This window comes from Conger conger, chromosome 12 (genome assembly GCF_963514075.1).
Source record: "Conger conger chromosome 12, fConCon1.1, whole genome shotgun sequence".
Lineage (NCBI taxonomy): Eukaryota > Metazoa > Chordata > Actinopteri > Anguilliformes > Congridae > Conger > Conger conger.
Window position 1 is genome coordinate 1,049,102 of NC_083771.1, and position 24,015 is coordinate 1,073,116.

At 54.4% G+C, this 24,015-nt stretch overlaps 3 non-coding genes and 1 pseudogene across 3 annotated transcripts; all 4 read right to left on the reverse strand.

The window, feature by feature from the left end:
• Positions 1-5,547: 5,547 nt before the first annotated feature.
• On the reverse strand, positions 5,548-5,664 carry LOC133106108 (U5 spliceosomal RNA). The gene has a single exon (XR_009704285.1). It is a non-coding gene; the product is annotated as a U5 spliceosomal RNA (small nuclear RNA).
• Positions 5,665-5,992: 328 nt separating this feature from the next.
• On the reverse strand, positions 5,993-6,185 carry LOC133106471 (U2 spliceosomal RNA). Its single transcript, XR_009704507.1, has one exon. It is a non-coding gene; the product is annotated as a U2 spliceosomal RNA (small nuclear RNA).
• Positions 6,186-12,777: 6,592 nt separating this feature from the next.
• LOC133106424 (U2 spliceosomal RNA) lies at positions 12,778-12,952 on the reverse strand (annotated as a pseudogene).
• Positions 12,953-23,710: 10,758 nt separating this feature from the next.
• On the reverse strand, positions 23,711-23,827 carry LOC133105879 (U5 spliceosomal RNA). Its single transcript, XR_009704067.1, has one exon. It is a non-coding gene; the product is annotated as a U5 spliceosomal RNA (small nuclear RNA).
• Between the last annotated feature and the right edge of the window lie 188 nt (positions 23,828-24,015).

Here is a 24,015-nt window from a genome sequence, read left to right on the forward strand (position 1 = left end):
GGCCAGCCACAGGCACCTCCACCGGCGTGAGGTCCTTCCCCTGCCCACGCCGTACAGCACCATCTGGCACTGCAGGGTCAGTCCCGCTCCCAGCAGCAGCTGGATCAGGGGCCCGCACTGTGTCCAGAGGGTCCTTGCCACTGGGCAGTCCCATAGACAGTGGCGGACCGACTCCTCCTCTTCACACCTGGGCCAAGGGCACTCTGCAGTCCTGGCCAGTCTCCGGGCATGCAGCACTCCTTGGACCGGGAGGACCCCATGCGCCGCCAGCCAGGCCAGGTCTCTATGGCGATGCAGCAGATCTGGGTGGGCCACAGCGTTCCAAACTTCTTCCGGCTGACCTACTGCCAGCTCACGCACCTGGCTCACCGGATCCCTACCCTGCACAAAGGACAGGAGAGACTTGTGGTTAGTTAAAACCCCCGCTCCCACCCCTTCCAACCCCATCTTCTTTAAAAAGGCCTTCATCTTCACATACCCTCCCACCATTTTAAAAGCCAAAGGCACCGTTAAAGGCACCTTCACCACCCCAATGCTTTTAAAATAGGCCCCGCTAAAAAACTTGACAAAAAAGGACGCTTTACATGACAAGGACAGACACAAGGACACCTGCAGCGCCACAAAGTGGCACCACAACACAGTGTAAAAGTCCAGAACCCCCTTCCCACCCTTCTCTGGTTCCTTCTTCACCACCGTTCTGGGCAACCGCTCCCATTTTGTGCCCCATAAAAAATAAAACACAGCACGATCAAGACGAGACAACACGGCACGAGACGGCACAAACACAACACTCACAAACAGCCACAAGGGTAAAATCACTGATTTTAAAATGAGTATTTTGCCCTCCAGCGATAGTTCCCTCAGTCTCCAAAACCCCAGCCGTTTTTCAGTTGTTCTTAAAATCCCCTCCCAGTTCCCATCCCCATGTCCGTCAGAATTAAAATGGACCCCGAGGATTCTCACTTGGTCAGGTCTTGCCTTGTCGTCGGTCTCTGTCCAACGTCCGTACAGTTTCAGGTCGCACTTGTCCTTGTTGAGTCTTGCCCCTGAGGCCCTCCCAAACCACACTGTCCTGTCAACAGTCCGGTCAATGGAAGGCTGGTCAGTGCAGAGTACGGTCACGTCATCCATGTATAAAATGCAGCGGGCCTCCTGCCCACCGCTCCCTGGAATGCCCAGCCCTGATATCCGGGTATCCCTTCTCAACACTTGTGCCAGTGGCTCTATACAGCACACAAACAGAAGTGGCGATAACGGACAGCCCTGGCGGACACCGCAGCGGACGTCTACTGCCTTGGAGAGGACCCCGTTCACCAGGATTCTGCTTCTAATCCCCGTGTACAGAAGCCCCACCCGTGCTATGAACCCAGCCGAAAAGCCCATTTTCCCCAGCACCTTGAACAGGTACTGGTGCGAGACTCGATCGAACGCCTTTTCAAAATCTAAATTTAGTACGGCGAGCCGAATGTTTCTGTCTCTCGCATAACAAATGGCGTCTCTTACCAGTACGAGGCTGTCAGTGATCCTCCTTCCAGCCACAGCACAAGTTTGATCCGGGTGGATCACGTCAGGTAAAACCGTCCTCATCCTCAGGGTTAAAATCTTACTCAAGAGCTTAAAATCGAAATTTAAAAGGGTGATCGGGCGCCAATTCTTTATCTCGTGCCTCTCTCCTTTCTTAAAAATTAGTGTGACCACCCCCTCTCTAAAACTCTTAGGTAAAATTTTAAAATTGTCAAATTCGTTAAAAATATTTAAAAGATCTGATTCTAATAAATACCAAAATTTTCCATAAAATTCCTGTGGCAGCCCATCTAGGCCAGGTGCTTTGCCTTTTTTAAAAGACTTGAAACTGCGTGTTATCTCTTCCCTCCCAATTCCTCCTTCCAAAATGCCGCTATCCTCCACCACCCCCTCTATAAAATTTAGCACCTCCCCCGTCCTTTCCTCCTCTACCTCCTTTTCCCTAAATAAATTACCATAAAACCCCTCCACCACCCTCAGCATGCCATCTGTATCAGTATTTAAAACTCCATCTTCTCCCTTCAGACCTTTCATTAAAATATTCCTTGATAAAATCTTTTTAAAAAAGAATCTCGTACATTTTTCTCCTTCCTCAATCTCTTTCTCTCTACTGCTAAAAATGATGCTCTGGCATTTCTTCTCCATTAAAAACTCCATCTCTCTTTTGACCTCTTTGTATTCTTCTTTAAAATCAAACCCCATATTTATTAAGTTCCCGTACCTATTTAATCTTTTTTGTAGTCCCACCCACACCCTCCTCTCCTTTGCTTTTTTCTCCCTCCCCTGTTTAATAAAAAATCCCTTTATTTGTTTTTTTACCCACTCCCACCACTCAGCCCGGGTCTCATAAAAACATTGGAGGGTCCGCCATTCTTCATACACTTCATTAAAAGCCATCACTACTGCCGGGTCCTCCAACAACCGGCAGTTCAGTTTCCATATTCCCCTGCCGACTGCTACACCTGACTTCACAGCCAGGGAGCAGCACAGCAGGGAATGGTCTGAGTAAAATACCGGGCTCAGAGACGATGCCAGACCAGCAAAACCCCTGGCAAAGAGGAAGTCAATCCTCGATGCCCGGGATCCATCACTCGTGCGCCAGGTAAAACCCTCCTGCCCCGGGTTAAGAACAGAATAAATATCTGTGAGTTTAAAATCATTAATTAAATTTTTCAAATAAAAAGACGTTTTGTCCATTTTAAAATCCTCCCCTGCTCCCCTCCGCCCAGCCCTGTTTAAAACGCAATTAAAATCCCCAACCAATAGCAGAGGAGCTCTCCCTAAAAGGTATGTGGGGAGCTCCTGAAGGAGCTCCCAGCGCTCCTGCTTCCCCTGCGGGCAATAAATATTCACGAGGTTAAAAGTCATTTCATTAAAACAGAGAGATACAGTTAAAACTCTGCCTGTTCTCACCACTGTGCTCCCCTTCACCTCAATATTCCTGTTCTTCACCAGCACTGCCACACCATCCGCCCGATTGGAGTGGGAGCCGCTCCAGAGAGACGGCCCCTGCTGCCATAGGTCCTCCCACAACCTGTAGGAGGAGCGATATGGCAGCCCACACTCCTGTAGGCAAATCACATCTGCTTGCACACTTTCCAAAGCACACAACACAGATCTTGCCCTCTTTAATGTCCTCACGCTGCACACATTAATGGTTGCCACCGTGAGGGGCATGTGCTGGGAAGCCATTTTATTAAAATTTCTTTTTAAATTAAGAAGTGAGGGTTAGAACAGGTAGAAAGAGTTAAAAACACCACGAAGTTAAAAGAAATGCCATACTCACCATCACTTTAAAACCCCACTGCCACCTGCTGGTGACCCAGCAGATGACGATGGTTCAGTCTCTGATATGTAGGGGGCCTGGTTTTGTCCCTGCTCCGGGTAGATTGGGGAGGAGCCCGATGACCCGCTGTCTGACAGCCCAGCCATCAGGCCCCACCTCTCCCTCACCCCCCTTTTCTTTCTTTCCACCCCTTCCGTTCCAGTCTCTGCACCTCTTTTGCGGACCATTCCCTCCACCAACATTTCCTCATCACTCTCCCCCTCTGTTACAGTCTCCATGAAGACTGCGTCAGAGTCGGAGTCAGAGTACAGAGACTCGACGGGTTCACAGGCCATTTCTTTCTCCCTGTTCTCCCCCTCCTTCACTTCCACCTCCTCACCTGCACCTTCTTTCCCGGCCACGCCCACACTCGTTCCGTCATTAACCTTCACATTCACTCCACCTGCCTCTCCCTCCTTCTCCCCCACATTCTCACCAACACCCTTCCCTCCAGCCACGCCCACACTCGTTCCCTCATTTACTCCCCCATTCTCACCTGCACTCTTCCCCCCAGCCACGCCCACACTCATTCCCTCGTTTGCTCCCCCATTCACTCCACCTGGCTCTCCCTCATTCTCTCCCACATTCTCACTCACTCCACTCGTTCCAGCCACACCCTGACCACCATTCTCACCTTCTGCCCCTTCTTGGGCTTCCTCACCCTTTCCCTCTTCCTTCTCCTCCTGCTCCTTCCTCATGGCCTCCCCCTCCTCCCGCTGCCTCTCCCGGGCGTCAGCCCTCGCCTGCTTGGCCCTGTTCGCGTAGGAATCAGGGCAATCTCTGAACAGGTGGTCTGAAGACCTGCAGAGATTGCACCTGATTCCATTCTTGCAATCAGCGGCGAGATGCCCCACCTCCCTGCACCGATTGCAAAAAATGACCTGGCAGGCCTCTGCCAGGTGACCATAGGCCCCACACTTCCTGCAGAGCTTTGGCTGGCCTTGGTAAAACACCAGCCCCCTGTTTTCCCCAAGAACAATAAGGGAGGGCAGGTGTCTCAACCCCCCATAACCAGTTCTATCCTCCACTAATTTCACCGGGACCTTCCAACTCCCCGTCCAGATACCGTCTATATCCATAATTTTCTGGGCTGGCCCCCTCACCAGGCAGTAGTTTTTTAGCCAGGCTACCAGGTCTTCCGACTCCACCGTCTCATTATACATCTTGAACACGATGTATTTAACCGAGTCGTCTGTGAGCCTCTCAATGTCGAACATTGAGAAGCTCTCTTTAATGTTCTCGATTGAGTTCCAGAAGGAACCCAACAGCTGAGGGGTGCGGAAGCTTACGTCAAAGCCCCGACCCCTCGGGAGCACAACCAAACAGTTTATGTCTCCCGGCACAAACTTTAAGGCTCCCATGAGAAGCTTCCTGGAGAAGTCCAAACGGGACATCTCCAGGAGCTTCCCTTCCTTCTCCTTTAGGGAGAAACGCACACAGCAGTGCCTCCGGGCGCCGACCCTAGCAGCCGCCATCCCGGATACGCCACCACACAAATTTCACCACACTACAAACAATTCTACACAGACCTCCAACAAACCAAGAAACAAAGAAAAGCAAGCCCAAAAAGGGCCTTACCCTCCCGGAGGACCCCCTCACTCCTCCTCTCCGGTTGGGCTCTTAACACAATCTACACACAAAAAAGACACAAGCAACACAAGCAACAAAAAAGACAACTATTATTTACTTACTTTTTTTTGGGCGTGACAAGACTCCTCTCTCACCAACCAACGATTCGACCGCCTATCTTAGCCAAAAGGCCGAGAAGCGATAACCGCAAACTGGCCCCTGCCGGCGGCGCCCTCCCGGTGGCCCCGGACCGCGCTCGGGGCAGACGCCACCTGGCCCAGGGGCCGGCCCCCCTCCCCGCCTTCCCAAGAACCCTGCGCACGCACTGACTGGCCGGCCGGCGAGCTACCGTAACGACCGGACTCAGCTGGCTCCTCCCACCAAGATCCACTGTCCTCCACTGGCAGGCACAGCCGCCAAAAACACTCAACACATACCGAGTACGCTGTTACTTACTGAATAGCTGCTCTCTAGGCAGCGACCAAAGCTATTGAGCGAGCGGGGCATCGATCGCACGTGGCAAGCAGGCGATAAGCCAGAAACGAGCAAGTCGGCTCGGCTCATCGGCGACTCGCAAGCAACCCGCATACCTGTCGCACATTGCCGTCTGTCCTTAAACCGTTCGAAGTTGCCCCGTCCTGTGGACGGAGCATCCAAAAATAGCACAAACTCAGGTGCGTTCCTCTCCATGGAAATCTTTAGTAAAAGGCGAAAGATTTGTGCGTGCTGAAGAGAAACCCGAGCGAAATGTGACCTTTCAGCGCACCAGGCGCCTCCGGCCCCCTTCCCAGCCACTCCCACTGACCCGGGGTTGCCACTGCCGCCAGCCGGCCGGACAGACAATCCGAGAGGGAAGGTGGGAAAAGCGAGACAGCGCAATAACAACAAACAGTTACGTCCCGCACAGAAAACTACATCGTTTTGCTAAAAAACTGAGGCAAGCACACTTACAACAAGGGCACATATTCACCCTATTTACATACATACAAAAAAAACAAACAAACAAACAAACAAACAAACAAAAAGGGGGAAGAACAGGGCAACAAAACACAACCTTTTTTTGCACAAAACTTGGAGAGGCGCACCGTTCCCGAACGCACTGCAATAACGGGTCGATGCTTGAAGCGGACGGAGCAAGCTCCTTCTCCGACTCCCTGTGCCAAAAATCCGTTTAATATATAGTCCCCTGATAGGGGACGTATCAGATATTAAACTGATAAGAACAGATTTTTTTTTTTTTTTTTGGTGAAGCTCAAAGTCAAGGCATTAGCGTTGGCTAAGAGTTTTACCTTTTTATTATTAAATCTACTCTAACTAAGCCTATTCACATTATATACAACAGCGCCGTTGTCCGAATCAAAATCCAAGTCAATCCATATCCAAATCCAAGTTCCAGTAGCAATAAATCCAATCAGATAGCCCCGAAGGGTTCAATTCAGGCCCCGAAGGGTACATTTCTAACCCCGAAGGGTACTAGTCTATCAGGGGGAACCTAAAATACCCCCGATCGCTCCTCACCACCAGGCCGAAGCCTGGCTTGAGAGCAGGTGTAATACGCTCCAGACCTCCGGCAGAGACCCTAGGGGATCCATGAACCATCATGGATCTTACCCTTGATCTTAGCCAAAAGGCCGAGAAGCGATAACCGCAAACTGGCCCCTGCCGGCGGCGCCCTCCCGGTGGCCCCGGACCGCGCTCGGGGCAGACGCCACCTGGCCCAGGGGCCGGCCCCCCTCCCCGCCTTCCCAAGAACCCTGCGCACGCACTGACTGGCCGGCCGGCGAGCTACCGTAACGACCGGACTCAGCTGGCTCCTCCCACCAAGATCCACTGTCCTCCACTGGCAGGCACAGCCGCCAAAAACACTCAACACATACCGAGTACGCTGTTACTTACTGAATAGCTCTCTAGGCAGCGACCAAAGCTATTGAGCGAGCGGGGCATCGATCGCACGTGGCAAGCAGGCGATAAGCCAGAAACGAGCAAGTCGGCTCGGCTCATCGGCGACTCGCAAGCAACCCGCATACCTGTCGCACATTGCCGTCTGTCCTTAAACCGTTCGAAGTTGCCCCGTCCTGTGGACGGAGCATCCAAAAATAGCACAAACTCAGGTGCGTTCCTCTCCACGGAAATCTTTAGTAAAATGTGGTTTTATTGGTTTTTTTACATTTCTTTACATTTTAAAATTCTTTTTCTTTTTTTTAAAACACACTAATTAACACAAAATAATCATTTAATCAAAAACTTAAACTAATGAAACAAAGACATCAAAGGAATGAAAACAGACTTAAAGAGAGAGTGATTACAAAATATTACAAAGAGACCTTACAAAACTTAACAAAATCAATTTCAACAATAAAGAAACTAAGGTGAATTAAAAGACGAGAAAATAGTAAAGAAAGAGTCCATTCCGCTCAGGTTTGGTTGTCCCGAGAGGCTTCTGTGTCCCTTCTGTGTCCCTTGGGGGGGTGGACTATATGATGAATTCTTTCCAATGGTCCACCCCCCACTTCTCTCTCGCCAGGTTCTTGTTGGTGTGCATGTCCACCAGAATGCCGTCCTGGAGGAGGTTTTGAATCCTCCTCCGGAGAGTGACCAGGTCTACAGCTGTTTTCTGGTAGACCTTGATGTTCCTCGTCTCCCACAGGACCTGCTTCACGGTGTTGATGATCCTCCACTGACGCTGGAGCACGGTGGACTTGCATCCCCCCGGCGGACCGTAGAGGACGCCCTCAGCCATCAGGGAGGATCTTGGCAGGAACCTGCTTAGGGAGACAGAGGAACAAACAAGGCCCCAGACCCGCCTGGCCACGGAGCACTCCCAGAACAGGTGGTGGATGTGTTCTGAGTCAGTGCATCCGTGGGGGCAGCGCTCTGTCAGGGCTAAGTGCCGGCGATACATAAATGTTCTGGTGGGGAGACACCTATGGGCTGTCATCCAGGCAATGTCTTTTTGTTTGTTTGTAAGACATTTGTGTGTTACATTTGCCCAGATGACTTGCGGGTCCAGGTCTGGCCCCCCCCTCGGGAGCGTTACAATTTCTCCAGATCTTAAATGAGCCATAATCATTTTATAGCTCCACGAGGTTAGGCCAGCCCTGGGCAGACCCGTCCTGTAGGCAAAGTCCTTCAGGGCTCGATAGACATAGGGGGGGTCCCAGCTGTAGGGTATGGTGAGGTCCAGCACACCCAAGCCCATTGCTCTGAGGAAGGGGGTGGCATAGTACCTGGCAAAGGTACCAGAGGCCTTACCCACCTTCCCTACGTTCTGGACAAGGGTGGCCAGACCCTGCACCATAATGATGTTCACAATGTCTGGGACCCCCCGCCCCCCATTCCGCTCCTCTTTGAGGAGGGTGACGCGTTTAAGTTTTTCCATGGTGCTCCCCCAGACAAAGCGGAAAGCCATCCGGGTGATTAGCTTCCCGGTGGCTTTGTCTGGGGGAAACACCCTCCCCACATAGAGCAGAATGGGTAGGACAATTGCCTTCAGGACAAGGATCTTACCCGCCATGGTCAAGGGCCGTGCACTCCAGCTCCTGATTTTATTTTGGACGTGGCGGAGGGCTCCCTCCCAGCTGGTTCTCCCTCCTCCGTCAGCCTGGAAGGTCACCCCCAGGAGCTTGATGGTATTCCTACGTACAGGGAAGGAAACGGTCAGCTCCTCACTCCAATATGGAGACAGAAACAGTTCACTCTTGTCCCTGTTGACCAGGGCGCCAGTGGCCACACAGAAGTCGTCCAACACCTTGGTGGCACAAGCGATAGAACGACTATCTGTGGCGACGATGGCAATGTCGTCCATGTACGCCATCACCTTTAGCCGTTCCCCCCCCGCTCCAGGGAGTGGATAGCCCACCACCCCTGGATTGGCCCTGATGGCCTGGAGGAACGGTTCCAGGTAGATGACGTACAGGAGAGATGCTAGAGGGCACCCCTGCCTGACGCCAGACCTGACATCAAACGGGGCAGAGGGCTGTCGATTGACAACCACTCTGCCCGTTATGTCTGTCAGACAGATTTTTGTCCAGCGCAGGAGGGGGCCAGGAATGTTCATTTTCTCTAGCACTCTCTCCAAGCACACATGACTCACCCGGTCAAATGCCTTCTCTTGATCGAGACTGAGAAGGCACAAGGGGGACCTCCGCTCCCCGGAGTGGATGATTAGATCCCTCGCGAGGAGCAGGTTGTCATTTATGGACCTCCCCTGCACACTGCAGGTCTGGTCCGGTCCGATCACCGATGTTATCAGGCCTTGGAACCTCCCCATCAGCGCCTTCGCCATGATCTTATAATCGACTGAGAGGAGGTTGATCGGCCGCCAGTTGCGGAGGTCCTTCAGGTCCCCCTTCTTTGGGACAAGAGCTACTGAGCTCTGTCTCAGTGAGGCGCCTAACCGCCCCTCCCTGTACGCAGCCCTGAACACTTCCGCCACGTCCCCCTTCAGGAGATCCCAGTGAGCCTGGTAAAACTCAGCTGGGATTCCGTCAGGGCCCGGAGCTTTGTGTGTATTCAGGGAGTGCACGGCCCTGGTGAGCTCCTCAGTGCTCAACTCCGCCTCCATCTGCTCATCTCCCAGGCGTCTGTCCAGGCAGCCCAGGAAGGTGTCCATGAGAGCCCCGTCTGAGGGCCTCTCGCTGTAAAGGCCCTCGTAGAACTCCCTGGCCACCTCCCGGACCTCCGCCTCTTCAGACACCACCACACCTCTGCTGTTATAGAGAGACAAGATGTTATTCGTCTTGGTTCGTGCCCTGCGGAAGAAGAACCGCGTGCACTTCTCATCCTCCTGGAGGCCCTGGAGTTTGGAGCGGAAGGTCTGTTTCTTCCGCTCTTCCCGGTAGAGGGTGGTGAGGCTCTGCCGAGCTTGTGCGATTTCGCTGCCAACATCCAGGCCTCGGGACTGGAGGAGGCTTAGTCTTTGGAGGGCAGCATTGTGGCGTTCAAAAACTGCCCTCCCTTCCTTCGCCTTCCTCCGCCCGACTGCCCGGAAGTAGCCCCGCACTCGCTCCTTCACCATCTCCCACCACTCCACCGGGGAGTCAAAGAGATGTTTCAGACTCACCCACTCCAGGTATCTTCTCGAGAAGGAGAGACGCACCTGGGGGTCTTGGAGATGGCTGATATTCATCCGCCAGAGCCCCTTACCCACGGTTATAGATTTCTCCCAGACCAGGGACACGGTTACCATGTGGTGGTCCGAGAAGTGCACCGCCTTGGTGGAATAGCTGTGCACCCTCAGGCCTGGGGAGAGCAGAAACATGTCAATTCTGGATGAGGAGGAGCCAGAGGAACTCACAAAAGTGTGTTGGGGAGGAGAGGCGCCCCCGGCGTCGCAGAGGGAGAAATCCTCGATGAGGGACCGCAGCAGGATGCCGGAGCGATCCGGCCTTGGTTTGCTGCGGTCCTCATCTCTTAAAACACAGTTGAAATCTCCCCCTACGACGACGGGCATTGTGCAGTGTAACAGTGGTGGTAGTTTAGTGAATAGGCAGACTCTCTCGGCCACGCTGGTGGGACCGTACACGTTGATGACCCTGAGTGGGGAACCCCCGACCTCGAGATCGGTGACGAGGATTCGCCCACTCTCCACAATGCTGTGTGCTGTTATTTTTGCATAGGGATTTTTCATCAACGTGCCGACCCCATCAGCTCTGGCGATGTTTGAGCCAGACCAGAGAGAGTCTCCCATTCTCCATTCCTCCCCCAGAACGCCATCCCACTCCCGAAACGGAATCCCACATTCCTGGAGCAGGACGACGTCTGAGGGGATCTGTGACAGAATGGAGAAAACGGTGGTGCGTTTATCGGGGTGTCTGATACTGCGGGTGTTAAGTGTGGTAAGTGTAAAGTTGTATGCCATGATATTTTATTGTTTTTGGGTGTCTGGTGATCCAGTATGGCTGTTAGCCATATTCTGACAAATTTGATTTATTGTATTGAAAATTGTATCCGGGTTATTGTGGCGCCTACTCACCCCCTGACCATGTTCTCCCATGGGTCTCCCCTCCTGACTGCCTGGGAGGTTCCGTCCTGGAGAGGTGGGAGTGGTTGTTTTTGCCCCAGGCCTCCCCCCCGGGCCTAGGAGGGCCTGGGAGGGGGGGGATGTTGTCGCCTCCCTTTGAGAGTCCGGACCGGGGGCTGGCTGGTCCCTGATGGAATGGGGGTGAAGTGTGCCAATGTTCTGTAAGTTTTCCTTGTGATGTACTGATTTTGGTGGATGGGTGGGAGGTTTGGGAAGGGTATTGGGCCTGGCGAAAGATTTGGGACTGTGTACTGTGTTTTTTGTTTGATTGTACTGTTTGTCTTTTGGCGTTGATCGGTTGGCGTGTTATTGCTGGGTTTGGAGGCTGGCTGGGTGTATTTTGCGGTTTGGCTGTTGTGGGTGATCAAATTCTTTTCCCCTTTCGTTTAGGTTTTTGCCACGGAGTGATGGAATTTGTGTCCGATTCTGCAGATGAGGAGTCTGACCCCTCCACCACAATGGGGGTGTCAGAGTCAGGCTCCTCTTTTACTGTGATGACAGAGGGTTGGGTAACAGGGGGTGCTATTGAGGTGGGGGTTGCCGGTGTTGTGCTGCAGGGAAGGATTGGTAGTGTTTGTGTTGTGGGGGTTAGGCTGTCAGGCTGGGGCAAAGGGGGAGTGGGTGCTCTAATGCGTGGTGTGGGGGTAGGGCAGGGTGGGGGAGGGGGGGCAGTCATTGACGGTGGTGGGGGCGCGGTGCTCCGGGCCCTGTTCGCGTACGAGAGGGGGCAATCCCGGAAGAGATGCCCCCTCACCCCGCAAAGATTACAGGGCCTCGGGTCACGGCACGCCCTGGTCTCGTGCTCGCCGCCACACGACTTGCACTTGACCACTGTGCAGGCTGCGGCCAAGTGACCTAACTCGCCGCAGTTCCTGCACAGCTTGGGCATGCCGTAATAAAACACCACGCCCCGGTGTCTCCCCAGCGTGATGGTACTGGGGATGTGACATACCCCCCCCACTGCAGAGGGATCAGGCTTGAGCTGGACCAGCCATTTCCTGGCCCCGGTCCAGACTCCATCCTCATCCAGGACCCTCCTGGCTTCAGATTTTACTAGGCCGTACCTGCCCAACCACGTACTCACATCGTGGTCCTGTACAGTTTCATTAAAAAACTGTACAGTGACCACTTTGCTTTCCGTGTCGGACAGGGGCTCAACTTGAAAGTTGTTGAGGGGAGACCTGTCCTTCCCCTCTCTATAGAGGTTCCAGAACCTCTCCAGGACATTGGCGTTTTTAAAGCTAATTTCAAAAATATCAGCGTTACCTGGAACCTTCACCAGGCAGTTCAGGTCGCCTGGCACGAAGCCCATGGCTCGCTGAAGCACTGCCCGGCTAAACTCCAGGCGGGTCATACCTGTCACTCTCCTCTGGCTGTTGGCTGTTGGGGCAGCAGCATTGGTTCCCCCCCTAGTGGACGCTGGCTCGGTGGCGCCCTCCACAGCTGCGCCATTCGCCCCTTTAGTAAAAGGCGAAAGATTTGTGCGTGCTGAAGAGAAACCCGAGCGAAATGTGACCTTTCAGCGCACCAGGCGCCTCCGGCCCCCTTCCCAGCCACTCCCACTGACCCGGGGTTGCCACTGCCGCCAGCCGGCCGGACAGACAATCCGAGAGGGAAGGTGGGAAAAGCGAGACAGCGCAATAACAACAAACAGTTACGTCCCGCACAGAAAACTACATCGTTTTGCTAAAAAACTGAGGCAAGCACACTTACAACAAGGGCACATATTCACCCTATTTACATACATACAAAAAAAACAAACAAACAAACAAACAAACAAACAAAGAGGGGGGAAGAACAGGGCAACAAAACACAACCTTTTTTTGCACAAAACTTGGAGAGGCGCACCGTTCCCGAACGCACTGCAATAACGGGTCGATGCTTGAAGCGGACGGAGCAAGCTCCTTCTCCGACTCCCTGTGCCAAAAATCCGTTTAATATATAGTCCCCTGATAGGGGACGTATCAGATATTAAACTGATAAGAACAGATTTTTTTTTGTATTTAAATTATTTTATTGTCCGCTCAGACATCATTTCACATACACACACTGTACAACAAAATCCAAACACAAAACCTCTCTACATCTCTCTTTACCAGAAAAAAAACCCCAAAACCCCACCCCTTCCCAACCAAGTCCCAAGGTCCCCAAACCCCATTCTTTCCCCCTCCCCCTTCCCAACACAGTCCCACCATACAAAACGCATTTCAATCCAAAAAATCTCAGAAAACAGAGACAGCAATACAAACCAAACAAGAAACAAACAAAAACAGCCCTACACACAAAACCCTTCAAAAACCCTAACTCACCCACTTCCATCGCTCCCATGCGGCGTGGAAACCCCACCTGAGCACCTCCCATCGGAAGCGCCGCTCCACCTCCGCCTCCACCATCCGCACCACCCCCCTCCCTGTCCACCCCGTCTTCACCGCCCCCCTCTCCCCCCGCGCCCCCCACAGCTTCTGCTTCGCCAGGCTCAGCAGCAGCAGCGTCTGAAACCTGGCCCTCCCCTTCTCCCTCCCCAACCCCTCTCCAAATAACACTCCCTCCCGTGTCACGCCCCTTACACTCCTGTACCTCCTCCCCATCCGCTGCCACACCTCCTGGGCAAAGGGACAGCCCCAGAAGACATGGGCCACGGTCTCCTCCTCCCTCCCACAGCCCTCCCTGGGACAGAACCTGTTCTGGGTCAGCCCGTGCCGGTACAGGACGTCCCTCACTGGCAGCCTCCCGTAGGCCACCAGCCAGTTCAGGTCCCTCAGGCGGTTCTCCAGGCCCTTTGGCTGGATCGCCGCCCACACCTCCCGCCCCACCGGCACTCCTGTCCCCCCCACAGGCCTCAGCCGCTCTTTTAGGGCCTTATACAGGGCCCTGTGGTGCAGCACCAACTCCCTATCTGCACACTCCTTGTGCCTCTTGGCCCAGCGCCCCACCTGCGCATAATGAGCAGGGGCCACCTGCCCCCTCGGCACCCTGTTGTCCCACCCCACCAAAAACCGCACAAACGATGAAAACCAAAACCGAACAAAATACTGAAATTTATGCCCCTGGGGGGAAACCAAAGAAACACACACATTACAAAAAAACAAAACATCTAGCTTGAGGGGAAGGTGAAGCACATCCCTCCCTCCCTCCTCCACCGCCATGTACATCACCTCCCTCCTCACATATTCATAACCCCCCCACAAAAACTTAAACACGGCCCGCACCAGCTCCCTCCTAAGCCGCACGGGCAACAGAAAAACACAGGCCAAATAAATCAGCCCCGGCAGAATGTCGGCCTTTAGGACGAGGACCCTCCCGGACAGTGTGAGCCGGCGTGTCGTCCAGAGGCCTAATTTGCTCTTCACCCCCGCCACCCTCCTCTCCCAGTTCCTCGCTGCGTCCCTCCTGTCTCCCTCTCCAAACTCTACCCCCAGTACCTTCACTGGCCCTATACTTACCTGCAGCCCCCCCTGTCCATCCCTTCTCCCCTTCCACGCCCCTAAGTACTTAATTTTTGACTTTGCCAGGTTAATAGCGGCCCCCGCCCCCCTGGCAAAGTCCCCCACCACCTCCATCGCCCTCCGCACACTCCTGTCCCCATCCATAAACAAACACACATCGTCCGCATACATTGCCAACTTCAAAACCTCACCCCCCGCCCCTGGCATTGGCACCCCTTTTATCCCTCCCTCCCTCCTAATTGCCTCCGCCATTGGCTCTAAATACAAAACAAAAAGGAGTGGTGACAAAGGGCACCCCTGCCTTACCCCCCCCTTCTGCCACACCATGTCCCCCAAGTGCCCGTTAACCCCTACCCTACTCCCTACACCCCTATACATCACGTGCAGCCACCTTAAAAACTTTACCCCAAAACCCAAACGCCCTAAAACCCCAAACAAAAATCTATGACTTACCCTATCGAAAGCCTTCTCCATATCGAGAGAAATCAAGGCAAGCGGGAGGTGCCTTTCCTCCACCCAACACAGGACATCCCGCGTGAGCTGGAGATTCCACACAGCTGTTCTCCCCTCTACCCCACAGGTCTGGTCCTCCCCCACCAGGAACGGCATGGCCAACCTCAGCCGGCCTGCCAGTGCCCGGGCGATGAGCTTGTAATCGACGCCCAGAAGTGTTATTGGGCGCCAGTTTTTTATGTCAAGCTCATCGCCCTTCTTAAAGAGCATGGCCACCACTCCTTCTTTCATCGAGGGGCCAAGCTCCCCCTTCTCAAATATTTCCCCCCCTACGTCCAAGAAGTCTGGGCCCACCATCTCCCAGAATTTACAATAAAATTCCTTGGGGATCCCATCCTTCCCCGGGACCTTCCCTCCCTTCATCCCAGAGAGGGCCCTTCCGAGCTCCTCCAAGCTGAAGGGCACCTCCAAGACCGCCCTCACTCCCTCCGGCACCTTCTGCTCCACCAACCCCAAGAAATGTTCTGCGGCCACCGTATCCACCTCCCTTTCCCCAAAAAGTTTGGCGTAGTACCGGGAGGCCACCTTCTGCATCTCCTTTACCTCTCTCTGCACCTTCCCGTCCTCCCCCCTCAACCCTTCCATCACCCTCCTCACCCTCATCGCCCTTACCCTCTGAAAAAAGTAGGCCGAAACCGCCTCCCCTTTTTCATGTAATTCTCCCTGGCTCTTAAAAGCCAGGGAGCGCGCCTTCCCCTCGTGCAGCGCCCTTAGCTCTGCCTTTAACCCCTCCCACCTCCCCTCATCAAACCCTTCCCCCTTGTTCCACCGCACATATAGCCCCTCTAGCTCCCTTTGGAGCTTAAGAGAGTACCTCTGCTCCCTCCTCCTCCTTCCCCTGCAGTATCTGATAACAAAGGCCCTAATTCGGGCCTTTGTTACCTCCCACCACTCAACCGCGGTACTGAAGAAGGGCTTCAGCGCCCTCCATCCCTTGTACTCCTCCCCAAAACGCACGCTCCTCTAGCACTTGTGTGTTCATGCGCCAGCACCCCCTCCCAAATGCTGGCGCATCCCACCCCACTGTCACCGCCACCCCGCTGTGATCCGAAAAGAACAGCGGGATCACCTCCGCCGCCTTCACCATCTGCCCCCCCGAAACAAAAACATAATCAAGGCGGGACTTAGCCCCCCTGCTGTTCCCCCAGGTAAGCCCCGGGTCCCTCGGCCACACCTCCCTAAAACCGTCCTTTAAGGAGAACCTCCCCAACACACCCTTCAGATGTGCCGCCGAGAAATCCGGCACCTCAAAAGAAACGTTAAAATCCCCCCCCATCACTACCACCCTGCTCGTGGCACACACCTGCTCCAGGGACACAAAGAAATATTTTCTCCTTTGTACCAAGGCTGGAGCATAGACGTTCACGAGCCTCAGCCTTCTTCCCCTCCAATCCCCGTCCACCACGAGGACCCTCCCCTGAACCCAAGAAAACACATTTCTTATTCTTATATCCCTCCCTCCAAACAAAATTCCCACCCCGGAAGAATGAGCCCCTCCCACACTCCAAAAAGAAAACCCCTTCTTCCACTCAAAAGAAAATTTGCGAGCGTCCTCACTGGACCTCAGGTGCACCTCCTGCACAAAACAAACAAAAAACCTCTTTTGTGACAAAAAATGAAAAACCCCCCTTCTCTTTCCATCGTTCCTCAGACCCCTCACATTACATGTCAGTACCATTACACTTTCTGCCATGATACCTAACTGAGGAAACCAAACAATAAACCTCCCTCTCACAGGCCAAACCCCCCCACCCTCCCTCCCCCTCCCTCCTCACAATCTAAAAAAGGTACCTCGTTCGGGGCCCTCTGTCGGACCGGCCCCTCGTCGTACCCACACTCGGACAGGGGGGAAGCCATGTCCCACACCAGGCTCTCACTGCTCGACACGTCAGTGGAGTCCCCCGAGTCCAGGTGCGATCCCCCCCTGACCACGCCGAGCCTGACCTTCTTCTTCTTCTTTTTCTTCTTCTCCATCCCAGGAGATCCGCTCTCCCCGCTGGTGCTCTCCACTGCCAGCTCCTCTGTGGCCTCCGCCCACGTGAGGGTGCGGCTGCGCTTCACCCCTCCCTCCAGGCCTCCTTCCTCAGCCCCAGCTGCCCCTGACACAAGGGCTCCCTCTGGGGGTGCCTTTCCTGCAGCCTCCGCTTGGCCCACCACCTCTGCTCCACCCGGGGCCGGCACTGCTCTGCCTGCCTTCGCCTCTCTCCTCCTGCCCCGAGGACATGGGGTGGGGGGCACCTCTCCCGATGACGGCACCTCTGAAGCCGAGGCCTCCAGCTCCGACTCCTCCACCACCTCCTCGACCGCCTTCTCCGCCACAGGAGCTGCCTCCAACACCAGCTCTGTCTCCTCTCTCTGCTCCTCCCCCGCTGCCTTGCTTCCCTGTCCCTGGGCCTCGTCCTCCTCTCCCGCAGGGGGCGCTGCACCAGCAGGAGCAGCACTGCCCTGCTCCCGTCCCCGCTGCGCTTCCTCCTCCCCACCACCAGGGGGAGCTGGCTGTCCTCCGGCTGCCTCGGCGTAGGTGCGCCTCCGGGCTGGGCAGTCCCGGATCAGGTGTTCCAGGCTCCCGCACAGATGGCACTTCCTTCCTCTGGGGCACTCGCGTGCCGCATGGCCTTCCTCCCCACACGCCAAACAAACGAAGGAACTGCAGTCCTTGGACATGTGGCCGTATTTGAGGCATCTCCTGCAGTATGTGGGCAGTCCTGGATAGGTAAGGAAGCCCTTATCCGGCCCGATGGAAAAAACTGCAGGCAGATGCCTCACACCTCCCACCGCCTCCTCTTCAGGCCTGAGCCTCACCAGGTACTGCCTCTTCCCATTCCACACACCAAAGTAGTTCTTCACCCTCACCTCGGGCCTCAACACTGTACAATACCTCCCCAAGAAAACCTCCACCTCTCTCGCCGTAACAAAGGGGTTGTAGGTAAGTAGGGTAACCAGCTTCACATTGTTTGAGAACAGCGGCTCCATAATTATCCCCTTCAAGACCTCTGCCTCCTTCCTCTCCTTGTAGGCCTCGAAAACCTCCAAGCACAGGCCCTCACTCTCCAGCGTCACGTCAAAAAGTCCCCTACTTGGGTAATCCTGCACGCAATACATCTTGTCGACTCCGACATTAAAAAAATCATGAAACACTCTTACTATTATGAAGCGCAGATCCACCTTCCCTCTTTCCTCCACCGCCACCTGCAGCCGGATTGTGTTTCTCCTCCTCAATGCTCCTCCCGAACTCTCTGGTCCTGGCGCCGTCATGGTCCCCCACACAGAAAAAATCCTCTAATCGCGAAAAAAAGTTTCGTTTCCGTCTGATAAGAACAGATTTTTTTTTTTATTTTATTTTTTTTTATAAACTTTTATTTCCACACATATCACATTACATTGTATTTACATTAAACACACATAACACAAACAATATACAAACCCCTCACGCTTTCTACAAACACAACACATATACATTCATTATTTAACAATTTATGTACACTATTTACACTTTCATCGGCCTAATTTTATTAGGCCACTATTATAGGCCTAAGGCCGCCTTCACCTTTCCCCATTTCTTTTTCCACCTCTCCTGTCCCTCTACCTGGGCGCACACCCTTATCTCCACCACCACCCTTCTTTCCCAACCCCTGTAGCACTGCACCCCCGTCATGCCGTCTGAGGGGTTCACAATTTTCCTATTTCGGCTGTCCCACAAGGCCAGCTTCCCCCAGCTCACCAGGAGGCTGAACACCTCCCTTTCCTCAGCCTTCACCCTTTCCAAACCAACAGCCTTCATGGCTGCTGCTCTGTCCACTGCTGTGGCCCATATCGGGAGGAACACCACCCTATTTGCCCTCCCCCAAAAGACCTTAGCAAAAGGGCATTCCCACAGGGCATGCCCTCCTGTCTCCTCCCTCCCACAGCCCCTGGGGCACAAAGGGCTCCTGGCAGTGCCAGCCCTGTGCATCCTCTCCCTCACCGGCAATCTCCCCAGACCGCACCCAACCAGTTCAGGTCGCTTGCTCGGTTTGGGAGCCACCTGGCGGACAAAAACTTCCACTGCCCTCCATTTCTCTCCACCTCCCTCTCTACCTCCCTCGCCCTCCTGCCCAAAAGCGCTTTATATAGGGCCCTGTGGTCCTTCAGCCCCTGCGCCATGATGGTCTCGCTGTTTGCTCTCAAAAACAGCACCGCCCTTGAGTAGCACCACGGGATATCCTCCGCCCTCGGCCCCCTATTGTCCCACCCCACCAGCTCTCTCATGGCTGTCCCCACCCACATCCTCATGAGATGTCTGCTCTTATGGCTCTCAGCTCCCACCAAGGTGTCGACGATGCTTTTTAGGTACAACACCTCAAGCTTCAGGCCTACGTCCACTAGACCCCGCCCTCCCCTCTCCACTGGCAAAAACAAAATTTCCCTTTTTACCGGTTCCAAACGCCCTCCCCACAGAAAATTAAAAATCATCCGGTTTAAACTGATCTTGCACCCCGCCGGGATTGGGAAAACTCTCCCTAAATAAATAAGTTGCGGCAAAATGTCCGCCTTCACTATTAATATCTTACCTGATAGGGTTAGTGTTCTCGCCCTCCACAAGCCTAACCTCTTCCTTACCTTTTCTAGGCACTGTTCCCAGTTCAGCCTGTCCGCCCTCTCCCTGCTGAACCGGATCCCCAGCACCTTCATCCCGTCCTCACACACTGTCAGGCCATGCTGCTCCCCCTTCCTCCCTCTCCATCCCTCGGTCACCATCACTATCGACTTACCATAATTTATCTTTGACCCTGACCCTCGACAGTACTGGCCCACCAGGCCCATGACCCTCTCCACATCCCTCTCTGAGGAGACCACCACTGTGGTGTCATCTGCGTACTGCAGCACCTTTACCCTCTCCCCCCCACTGCCTGGGATCTGCAGGCCCCTAAAAACCGTGTCCTGCCTCATCAGCTCCGCCAGGGGCTCTATCACACACACATACAGCAAAGGGGACAGGGGACACCCCTGCCTCACCCCTCTACCCTGCCTCACCGGCACACTCAAAGCCCCGTTAACCTTCACCCGGCTGAAGGCTCCGTTGTAGAGGGCCTTTACCCAGGCAACAAAACCCCCTCCAAACCCCATTCTGTCCAGGACCTGTACCAGGAAGGCATGGTCGACCCGGTCAAAAGCCTTTTGCTGGTCCAGGCCAATCACTCCTATCCCCACCTTCCTACTTTTAGCCCAGGCCAGCACATCCCTCAACAGCACTAGGTTCTGGGACCCCATCCTTCCCGGGACCGCACAAGTTTGGTCCGGCCCCAGAACCTCCCCCAACACTCCCTTGGCCCTGTTGGCCAGCACCTTCCCCAGCACCTTGTAATCGGTGCAGAGGAGTGTGATTGGCCGCCAGTTCCCCAGGTCTTTCCTCTCTCCCTTCTTAAATAGGAGGTGTATAACCCCCTCCCTCATCGACTGGGGCATTTTCCCCACTTCTCCCACCCGGTTAAACACCTCCACCAGGTCCTCTGCCATCTCTCCCCAAAAGTGGGTATATAACTCCCTTGTTATTCCGTCCCTCCCTGGAGTTTTCCCCGCCTTTAGGGAGAACAAGGCTTCCCTTACCTCTTCCTTATTTATTTCCCTCCCCAAAGCTTCCTGTTGTCCGTCCTGCACCTTCCTCCAAAGCTGCGCCACCAGCCTGTCCCCCTCCTCTGTGTCCCTCTCCTCCCTACCAAACAGCACAGAATAGAAACGCGCTGCAGCGTCTAGCTTTCCCTCCTGCAGTCTTACCTCCCCCTCCTTTGTGGCTAACGCCTCTATCCATCCCTCACTTTGGCGTGTACTTACCGTTTTGAAAAAGAAAGGCGTTACTCGCTCATCTCTTTCCTTCCTCTCCACCCTCGCCAGGAAGGCAAACCTCCTTGCCTTCTCCATATAATAGGCCCTTATTTGTTCCTTTAACGCCTTTACCTCTTCTGTCTTTACCCTCCCTCCCCTGTTTGCCACGCCCACCCAGTATTGCAGTTCACTCTGCAGTGCCCACACTCTCTCTCTCTCCTCCCTCCTCTTGGCTATCCCGTAGGCCATGCAAAACTCCTTAATTCTGATTTTTACCAGCTCCCACCAATCCAAAACACATAAAAACTGGGCTTTGAAGGCCTTCCAACCCAAATAAAACTCCTTAAATTGCTCTATAAAACAAAAGTCCTCTAGGAGTTCGGCATTAAAACTCCATCTCCTTTTTCTTTCGTTCTCCCCTCCCTCCAAAATGCACTTTATTAAACAATGGTCCGATGACCAGCTTGGCATCACCACAAACTTTTTCAAACGAAAACTTTTGGACACAAAAAAATAATCAAGCCTTCTCCTGCAGCCCCTGGAATTTGCCCATGTAAACCCCTCCCCCTGTCGGCCATTTTCCCTAAAACAATCAAACAAAGAAAACTTAACCAAAATCTCTTTTTTTAAATAAAGAACTGAAAAATCCCTCCTTCCCCCCACTATCCCCTCATCCACAGACGCATTGAAATCCCCCCCCAAAATAATACTCCTATTTGTAGCCAAAACTTCTGGCAAAAGTTTAAAAAAATCATACCGCTGAGAAATATTGCACGGGGCATGCACATTGACAAATCTCATTCTCTCCCCTCCCCACAAAACATCCGCACACATGAGCCTTCCTGGGACTATCGTCAGAAACTCTTCTACTTCTACCCCCCTTCCTTTAAACAAAATCCCCAAACCGTCCGCGTGGACATTGCCTACTGACCACACTGAAGGCCCCAGATCCCAATCCTTACGAAAAATGGCCACATCCCTCCCCCCTCCCAAATGACATTCCTGCAAAAAAAGTACATTGAATGGCACCTCTTTTAAAGATAAAAACAGCGCCAACCTTTTGTCCCGGTCTTTTATGCCCCTGGCATTAAGAGACAAAAATTTTTTTTTCATGAATAAAAATGTAATAAAGGTGTTGGCCTTCAGCCTACCTCCTTCCAAAAATTTTCTCCATCCCCATCCTGGGTTCCGCCGGCAATGGAGCGTCCGAATCCCCCATCTCCTTCTCCACCTCTTCGGCCCAGTCCTTGGGCCTAGCCTTGGCTTTGGTCGGGGCCCTGGCCTTTGCCTGCCTCCCCCCTGGTGGAGCTCCAGCCATCTCAGGCCTCTCCTTCCTCTTCTCTCCCCTCAGCCTGATGACGGCATCCTCCTCCATGGACAGCTCCATGTCGGAGTCGTCGCTGCCCTCATCCGCCGTCTCCCTCCCCTCCATGCTGCCGAGCTCCAGATCGGTGTCTGGGATCGGGCCTTCCTCGGTGCTAGGCCCCGCTGAGCCTGGTGCAAGCCCTCTCTGCTCCCCCTTCCTGCGCTCTGTTGGGCCTGGTGTAGGCCCCTCAGCCTCCACTGGGCCTGATGTAGGCCTCTCAGCTTCTGTTGGGCCTGGTGTAGGCCTCTCAGCCCCTGCTGGGCCTGGTGTAGGCCTCTCAGCCCCTGCTGGGCCTGATGTAGGCCTCTCCGCCTCCTTTGGGCCTGGTGTAGGCCCGTCAGCCTCTGTTGGGCCTGGTGTAGGCCTCTCAGCCTCCGTTGGGCCTGGTACAGGCCTCTCCACCCCCGCTGGCCCTGGTGTAGGCGCTGCTCTCTCCCTGGCTGCGTCGGCGTAGGTGCGGCGGCGCTCAGGGCATGCCCTCATGAGATGGTCCCCCGAGCCGCAGACGTTGCAGGTGCGCGGCTCCTTGCACTCGGCCGCCATGTGCCCTCTTTGTCGGCAATTGTGGCAGACCACCAACATGCACCCCGCGTCGACGTGGCCCACCTCCATGCATCGCCGACAGAAGGGAGGCTGTCTGGAGTACATGATGTGGCCCTTCACTCCCTCGACCATGCAGAGGGCTGGAGGATGGAGGAAGCCCTCGTATCCATGGTCACTCTCCCGGAGCAGGACCTCGTACACCCTCTGGCCATTCCAGAAGCCGTAGACGTCCCTCCGGTATCTGGGTCCGGCCACCACCCTGGCGTACCTCTCGAGGTACCTCCCGACAGCCTCGTCCGGCACGTTCATGTCGAAGAGGTTGATAATCACCACCCTGTGGTTCCTCCTCTCCATGGACTCAACGCGGTATGACCCCAGATCTTCCCTCTTGCACCGCTCCATGAATGCCTTAAATGCATCCGGTCCTCTGAAGGCTACATCCACGAACTCCTCCCTTCCATTCCGCTGTATCCCCAGGATGTCGTTCTCTGACAGCGAGAACTTCTCCAAGACGAAGGCCTTGACAAACTCCTCCCTCTGGGGCATTCTCCCTGGGGCTCCTGCCCACTTTACTCTCACGGTATTCCGAACTGCTCTCCAGTTACTGCTCGCCATACTTACAAAATTGGTCGCTTCTCTCCACCACAAACCACTTGATCTTAGCCAAAAGGCCGAGAAGCGATAACCGCAAACTGGCCCCTGCCGACGGCGCCCTCCCGGTGGCCCCGGACCGCGCTCGGGGCAGACGCCACCTGGCCCAGGGGCCGGCCCCCCTCCCCGCCTTCCCAAGAACCCTGCGCACGCACTGACTGGCCGGTCGGCGAGCTACCGTAACGACCGGACTCAGCTGGCTCCTCCCACCAAGATCCACTGTCCTCCACTGGCAGGCACAGCCGCCAAAAACACTCAACACATACCGAGTACACTGTTACGTACTTACTGAATAGCCGCTCTCTAGGCAGCGACCAAAGCTATTTAGCGAGCGGGGCATCGATCGCACGCGGCAAGCAGGCGATAAGCCAGAAACGAGCAAGTCGGCGACTCGCAAGCAACCCGCATACCTGTCGCACATTGCCGTCTGTCCTTAAACCGTTCGAAGTTGCCCCGCCCTGTGGACGGAGCATCCAAAAATAGCACAAACTCAGGTGCGTTCCTCTCCACGGAAATCTTTAGTAAAAGGCGAAAGATTTGTGCGTGCTGAAGAGAAACCCGAGCGAAATGTGACCTTTCAGCGCACCAGGCGCCTCCGGCCCCCTTCCCAGCCACTCCCACTGACCCGGGGTTGCCACTGCCGCCAGCCGGCCGGACAGACAATCCGAGAGGGAAGGTGGGAAAAGCGAGACAGCGCAATAACAACAAACAGTTACGTCCCGCACAGAAAACTACATCATTTTGCTAAAAAACA